Raw genomic sequence first — 8559 nt, 5'->3', positions numbered from 1 at the left:
CCTTGACTCTTCTCATTGTCGAGGTTCTGAGTCCGGTTCCAGGTGTACAAATAGGTGCAAGTCTGGATAGGGAATCTCCCCAAGTGGGTGAGCCAACGCTCTTTCTTATCAGGCGACACGTGCTCGTGTTACTACATAATGCATGCATGGCTCCATTCGACCAGGAACGACTAGAGTAATACTACCATTAGTTTGTGTGTTCTCACAAGCTGCCTGAAGGGCGCTGGTAATATTATTCCTACTATCTATCAACTACGAGCTGGGGCGGTAATGCAATGATGGACCTCCGATTAATAATATCCGATATGATAGTAGGAATGGCAGTTTTGTGAGTTTTCATAGGCTCTTCCACATTCACGCACAATCTCGTGGTATCTCTCTAGGAATCGTGTTGAGTAGAGAGAACACTTCCGTTTTCTGCTCCGCCTTTTATTCCGAGTAGAAACCGCCTTTTTCGGAGGATGTTCGTAGCAATGCATGTTTTATGTAGCGCTCCACTTTGGGGAGATCATCACCTACCTGGCCAGACTGTCCTTTCCTGTACGGTACCTGGTAACTAGTGGATTCCACCCTTTCCCTCCTTTTTCAGTTTGATGGGGACCACGACCAGCCACAGGTGAGTAAAGCATCAAGCGTTTCTTCTTTTCGATTTCAGTTTTTGTAATTGACAAATTTAATTTTCCTCTTTTCCATTACTGCAGCTTCTAGTTAGAATCAGCACAATCCTCAGGTAAGTATTTCATTTCATTGTGTTGCTAGTGATTAAAACGAATTCCTTTCTGCTTGTATTTCCTTTAACCAACTTTAGCAAGTCTAACCAAAAATATTCACCCATGCATGATCATAACCAAAATTATTTTTCTGTTACAGGTATTTTATTTTAATAAAAATTAACAAAATAATTAACATACACTCAGTAAAATGCAATGTACTAAAGTAACATAAATAAAACAAAAACAAAATGTAAAAATAATAATGCAAAATACAACTAGTTATTACAGGTTTCAACAGCAACAGCCATGACCCTGTCATCCCAATATTGGATGCAGTTCCAGAAAGTCATAAAGTAAGTATTGATATCTTCTAATTATAATTTAAAAAAAAAAAAGAAAATTTCACAAAAAATAAAATACTGTGATCTAAAGGAAAATAAACCGAAAAAAAAATGTAAAAATAATAATACAACTAGTTATTACAGGTTTCAACAGCAACAGCCATGACCCTGTCATCCCAATATTGGATGCAGTTCCAGAAAGTCATAAAGTAAGTATTGCTATTTCCTAATTATAATTTCCAAAAAAATAATTTCATAAAAATAAAATGCTATGAAATAAAGGAAAATAAATAAAACAAACAAACCAAAAAAAGAAAAAAACAATTAAAAAAAAAAGAAAAAGTTATTCAAGTTTTCAGCACCAGCAGCAGCAACACCCATGACCCCTCTCATCCCCATCTTGGAAGCAGTTCCAGAAATTCCTAAAGTAAGTAATAATATATTTTTTTTTTATAAGCAACTCCAACTTCCCATCGAATTCATAAAGGTTTCATTTATTGTATCAATGTGTCTTGGTGGTGCTGCAACCACTACACCTTGATTTATTTCTAATTTTCTAGTGATTGTTGAGACTTCAGGACTCTAAACCACCTTTTCAGCACTTGTTTTGTACCAGCTGCTGAATTTGCTTTGTTTTAGATGGGTTTCAGTTAATTTTTTAATTTACTTGATTTCTTTTTTGTCTAATGACTTTTGATGATTCCAGCTTCTAATTGGCCCTTTCTTTTCTTGTTCTCCAGTACCGTTGAACATTACTCGCTTTTTTCGCACCTGATAAATTTTGCTAATTTCTTTTTTCTCTTTTTGTTCCAGACTTTATCCTGTCTATTAACTTTTATTCTCTTTCTAGTTCTCTTGCAGCGTTGAACATTACTTGTTTTTTTTTACTTATTTTTACTAATGAGTGTTGAGACTTGAAGATTCTAAAAGAGCATTTCTTTACAGCACCTGATGAATTTTTTCTTATAATGTCCTATTTACTTGATTTCTTTTTTGTCTAATGACTTTTGATTAGGGGTAGGCTATAGAAACAAAATTTTTCAAATAAATGCCAAAACTGGCTTATTACCTTCATTTATATGTAAATAGATGGGAACAAGTGATTTTGTTCAAAACGGGTCAAAATTGGAGGGTCGCTGGCCCCAAACGTGATTTGCCCGCGTCAACGCGTGAAAATGGCCCAAATTTCGGCCCCGAACACACTTGATCACTTATTGAAAGCCACAGGGTGCATTTTTTCGCTATAAATGCATTTGTATCATTAAATCTAACATTCCCATTGGCTATCCCACAAGTAGGGTTTTTTTTAGGGTATCTCAGAGTCCAAAATGGGTCAAATTAGCCAAAAATGGTCGGAAATCACAGATTTTCCAAAATGCACCTCCCATGGGCTCAAAGACACCTCTACATGGCAGAAACTGTTGGGAAATGCTTGAAGCAGGCACTCTCCTAACTTTTGCACTGTTAATGAGGGGTATAAGGACCTTTAAAAGGGGCTAAATATGGCCGATTTAGCCAATGAGTCAAAAAGTCCCTAAGAATCAACATAGGTTGTCAAAAAGGGGCTTAATTTGAGTTATAGATGGAAAATTACCAAATAAGGAAATGTTTTCTTTCTGTATCAATGGAATGGCATCTTTAAATAGACACGATAACATTGCATTGCATTAATTGTGAATTTGATTGAACTAAGATTATAATTACGACGATTGGACTTATCTTCTGCTTGATTCTCTTCCAACTGAGGCTGAATGTGTTCAAGCTGTGCAGCAACATCATGCTGCCAAATATGGTACCACGACACAGAAAAATCATATTGACCAGTTCTCCTTGCGATTACTACAATTGTGGCAGAAAGCCTTTGGAAGTGATGTTCGTTATGTTACAATACCTGGGATAAAACATAAACTTGATCGATGGCTAAAAATTTACGATCAAGATGTCTACAAAGCAAAGGGTTCCAGACGTGTGAATATAATTAAATGGAAACGAGAGCACCATGTCCTTCTCAATATACTTTCAAAAGATGTGAATCCTGATGAATTTGATGTACATGAACGAAGATTCTTTGCCGATCAAAAGTCTCTCTCTCTCGCAAATGGCTCATTGTGCCAGAGCATGATACCTCAAACAATTTGAACTACTCATTAAACAGATCGGGTACAATCCGTAGCACTGTCCCATGTACCGAGATCGCCAGCCAAACACATGTCACTTACAATCTGCGAACTGGTGCACGGAATTTCCAGGAGTCAATCAAAATTCCTGTGCTGCAGCCAACATTTAATGCATTATATTGATATTTTACTGTTGTATGATTTTAAAGTAATGTGAAGTGAAGCTGTGTCTTGAAATAACAAAATAATTCCTTTGCTAATTACTCATAGCTTTTATCAAGTTATTCAATATATTGGTTACAAATCTAGAAATAGCGAATCGAGGGCCATTTTCATCAATTTTGGGGTAACTATGAGAACACTATGAATTCAGACTCTTCTTGGACAGCATTTTATTGACATTCAATGTTCAATTTACAATTAATTACTTTCTGAGAAGTTGATGTAGTAAAGTTACGATGTTTCTAAAAAGTATCATTGATGAATGAACTAATGATTCATATGTTATGTACCGTAAAGCGTAATTTTGTCATTTTTGGATTGTTTTGACCCTTTTTACATCCCCCAAAGATCTCTAAATACAAATGGAAGTCTTCCAACTGTAAAAAGCCATACAGGAGTGTTTATAGGAGCCCGATGAGATATAATACCTGCATTTTGGGGATTATCCATGATTTTCATTCATTTTTGGGTAAATTTGACCCATTTTGAACCCTTAAGATACCTTGAAAAGCCCTATATAGGTGGGATAGCCAGTGAGAATGTTAGATTTAAATTTATAGAGCCATTTATGGTCAAAAATTGCACCCTGTGTGTCTTGGGAGGTGCATTTTGGAAAATCCGTGATTTCCGACCATTTTTGGCTACTTTTGGGGTAATTTTGACCCATTTTGGACTCTGAGATACCCTTAAAAAAACCGTACTTGTGAGATAGCCAATGGGAATGTTAGATTTAATGATACAAATGCATTTATAGTCAAAAAACGCATCCTGTGGCTTTCAATAAATGATTAAGTGTGTTCGGGGCCGAAATTTGGGCCATTTTCACGCGTTGACGCGGTCAAATCACGTTTGGGGCCAGCGACCCTCCAATTTTTTTGTTCCCATCTATTTACATATAATAAGCCAGTTTTGGCATTTATTTGAAAAATTTTGTTTCTATAGCCTACCCCTATTTTGATGATTCCAGCTTCTAATTGGCCCTTTCTTTTCTTGTTCTCCAGTACCGTTGAACATTACTCGCTTTTTTCGCACCTGATAAATTTCGCTAATTTCTTTTTTCTCTTTTTGTTCCAGACTTTATCCTGTCTATTAACTTTTATTCTCTTTCTAGTTCTCTTGCAGCGTTGAACATTACTTGTTTTTTTTACTTATTTTTACCATACGCACAGATTTGGTAAAGTTAGCCGAAAACAATTATATATAACATTTCTTCAGTTTGAACTCATTTTTGCCGAGAGAGATAGGTTTCCTTGTTCATGTGGATTTGTATGTAAATGCATGAACAATATGCTTTGTAATTATATACAAATATTTACATTACTATATTTTTTTATTTTTTTTTATTACATTTGCACCCCAAACAAGGCACTTTGCCACTATCAGGGGGAAACATCTACTAGGGTACTATGTAGGGATTTGGGCAGGGAGGTGTTGGTTCACGTTGCACTTGAACTTATGCATGTCAGTACAGTTGGGGAAGCAGTGACCTGGAATGGAATTCCAAATTCTAGCAGTTCTGGGGAAGAAACTACTGGAGTAGAAAGATCTTTTAAATGTAGGGATCTCTACAGTGTGGGGGTGGGATTTTGCAGCTTGTCGGGTCTGTCGAGGGTGTTTACGTTGTGGGGGCACAAGTGCTTGCAGTTCATCAGAGCATTCACCATTATAATACTTGTAGAACAGGCAGAGGGATGCAACGTTTCGACGATGGGACAGAGGCTGAAGCTTAGATGCCAGTTTAGGGCCTATCAGATTTGCGACTCTCTTTTGAACCCTGTCAAGGAGTGAGAGACTAGTAGCCGATGCACCAGCCCAAATATGACAGCAATACTCCATACATGGGCGAATAGTGGCCTTGTTGGAGAGGTACAGGATACTTTCGGGTGTTAGAAGTTTTCTAGCACGGTAGAGAGAGAGCCCACCTTCCTCGCAGCGGCCCTGGCAATGCTCTCGATGTAATTGTTCCAGCTATAATTATCATTTTCATTATGGATCAGTAATATAATTTTACTACTGTTAATATATTCTAATAAATTATAATATATTAAATAACTATAAAAACTAAAACTAATAATTAAAAACAAAAAAATCATGATTAGATACTAAAACATAACTTATAAATTAGCGCTAAATTAAATTATAACTGATCAAATAATAAACACTAAACCTCGACATAAATGTAAATATCAAAATGTTAAATTGTATAAATACTGAAAGATTAAACACTAATACTAAAATAATACTTTAAAACCAAAAATATACCAAAGAATAAGTGATAAGCTGTTCTAAAAATAAACTTATTACTAGTAAAAATATCTTGCTGATCCATATAAGAAAATTATAATAATAATGGCATATTAAAAATTAGCAATTATTAGAATAACGATTGCGCTCAAATTCGAGTTTGCCCTTTACACGCCTTTGCAGTAATATTTATGCCCCAAAACTGAAAAATGTGGCTGATTACTTGGACCTGAAAGTTCTAAACTAGCATAATTGTCTGGCATCTCAGTACTTTGTACAAAACTAGCATTTTAGCCGTGGGAGTTTGGGGGTTTTGTGTTGAGCCAAACAAGGAAAAACGCGTGGTAGCAGGGAGGAAGGCTAGAACCCGTTACGTGTTTGCGTGTATGACCACTGGCAGTGACGTAGGTTTAAATTAAAGCTAGAGAAAAGAAAGCACGGCATGACTTACAAATACATCGTGGATTAAAGCAACCCCCTAGCTATTTGTCGCGTGAAGTAATAATTACACTTATATATATTTTTCCTTTATTTTTAACTTTGACACATTAACCATTATTGATTAAGGGTCATATGAATTTATTACGTTAGATCCATGGCCAAGGAAACTATATCTAACATTTCAATGGTTTATACTATAAGTTGTACACTTTCACTTTTATAGATATATCCATTTCAAAATTACTCGAACTTGTAACGACATGATTCCATTTCCGTTGGATTAAAACTTGTCTCTTTTTTCTTTTTTTTTTTTAGCAACCAGCTGAAACTTCTCCCAGAAGAAGACCACTCCCATCCAAAATTTCTACAAGAACAGGATAGCCGCCACCACTTCAGGGTCCTGGATATGACCTTAAACTGTATCCGATGGTAAAGCTCCATAAGCGGGCTTGGGGAGTGTGGAGCCACCCTTTAATTACCATTGCTCCCAGGTCCACTCTGACCCGGAGTGGTAGTACCTGTTAGGGTCCCCACTGTGGGTTACATATTTTTCTTCTAATAAACCTTTTAAAACTATAAGTCTATTTTCTGTGTTATCTATTTGTTATACATCATGTTTATTGATATCTGGTAAACGATTTATAAGCCCCGAATTTAATTGTGATATTCGTTTTCAGCATACTCGAAAACATTAAAAAAATCGACATAGAATTACATATCAAATATAAAAAAAAAAAAGCTAACCCTGACCCCCAACCCTAATCCATCCTAGAGACAATTTGATCAAAGAGGAGCAGCATGAATATCAGCAATAATGTATGCAAAAAAAAAAAAAATTACTTAATATTGGTTTGAACTATAAAGAACTCTGCACTTGGTGAGTTTTGGTCATTTTTGGATATATTACTATTTTCGGCATGACAATTAAATACTTAATATTGGTTTTGTCTTTAAACGACACTTAAAGTCAAACAGCATTTTTGAAGTAGTTTTTAACAAACATACAAATTACTTTGAACTATAAAGAACTCTGCACTTGTAGAGTTTTCGTAATTTTTGGATATATTACTATTACCCGAACGATTTTAAAATGACAGTCCGAATGTTAACGAAGCACACACACACACACACACACGTAAACTCAGTGAAAATGTCTACTGTCGATAAGCTAGTTGTAAATTAGATTACTGGCTCTTATGAGTTTTAGTCTAACCACCCTTTACAACTGTGATACAGTAGAACAGTCCGTCTCTGGACAATTAGCAGTGTATCGCATAACTCAATGACAGTGTCAAATGTCGACTAGCTAGTTGTAAGTTAGGTTACTGGCTCTGATGAGTTACACTCTAACCACCCTTAATAAAAGGAACAAAAATAAAAATTGTCTCCGTCGTGAAGGATCTCTCCTCCAATGAAAGAAAGGAATTGAAGTGTAGCTCTGAAGAACAGATACTACACTTTGATCACGAAGGCCAAGTACGAATTCACACCAAAGAGAGTTGCAGTATTTTTTTTTTCATCGTGGTCACAAAGTCCGTGTTCAATTTAGTACAACGTTATAATTGAAAACTGCACCCCATGTGAAAAGTTATAAAAATAAAATTTTCTTTCAATTTTTTTTCTTTTAATAATCTGAAATTTAAGTCTATCCTAACCGTAATCTCTGAATGTATATACCATGCACTGGATAAAGCAGAGGAGACTAGGGCAGTAGCCCTAGATATATCTAAGGCATTTGACAGGGTATGGCATGATGGTCTTCTCAGGAAAATCAGATCCTATAGTATTACTGGATCAATACTTAACATATTTAAACCCCTCTTAAATAACAGAAGAATCCAAGTTATCCTCAGTGATTGTACATCAAAACAATCTATATATCTATAAAAGTGAACCTGTCTGTCTGTCTGTCTGTGTACATTTCCCTACGCAATAACTCTGTCAATTTTTAGTCTATAGACTCGAAATTTGAAATACCGGGTACTGAGATTTGGGAAAATCGATGTGACGGGTGTCAGCCAGAAATTTGGCTGTTAAGGGGTCAAATTTCAACGATTTGACCTTTAAGAACTCTACCAAACTCCTCCGACAATTTTGGGTCTAGACACTTGAAATTTTAGATATAGGTTCCTTGAACCTGGATCTAACTTAATAAAGTGATTTGAGCCCGAAACTATAAATTTTAAGGGGTCATAATAGGGGTCAAATTAAAAAAAAATTTACTCTTTTTTTTTTTTTTTTTGCTCAGCATACACCTCCAAACACCCGGGCAACGCCGGGCTGAAATGCTAGTAGGATATAAATATAAATGCAAGTGTAACTCATGGATCGATCCCTGGATCTTTATTATTCCTGATATTCATAAATAACCTCCCTTTATAAAATTGTCTCTGAGACGGGTATATTTGCTGACAACACCACGCTCTATAAGACAGAAGGGGAAAATGGTAACGAATGAACAAATATCTAAGGTAATGGCAG

At 35.7% G+C, this 8559-nt stretch overlaps 1 long non-coding RNA gene across 2 annotated transcripts; it reads left to right on the top strand.

Annotated features, from left to right (window-relative positions):
* The first annotated feature begins 622 nt into the window (after positions 1 to 622).
* On the top strand, positions 623 to 6657 carry LOC145270792 (uncharacterized). Of its 2 annotated transcripts, none has more exons than XR_013865563.1 (2): positions 623 to 1263; positions 6394 to 6657. It is a non-coding gene; the product is annotated as an uncharacterized LOC145270792 (long non-coding RNA). The 2 variants fall into 2 exon arrangements; XR_013865564.1 differs by lacking the exon at positions 623 to 1263 and adding an exon at positions 1270 to 1481.
* The last annotated feature ends 1902 nt before the right edge of the window (positions 6658 to 8559 follow it).

Source organism: Euprymna scolopes, chromosome 46, assembly GCF_053919585.1.
Source record: "Euprymna scolopes isolate OS-2025 chromosome 46, ASM5391958v1, whole genome shotgun sequence".
NCBI lineage: Eukaryota > Metazoa > Mollusca > Cephalopoda > Sepiida > Sepiolidae > Euprymna > Euprymna scolopes.
This window is presented reverse-complemented; position numbering and strand designations above follow the sequence as displayed.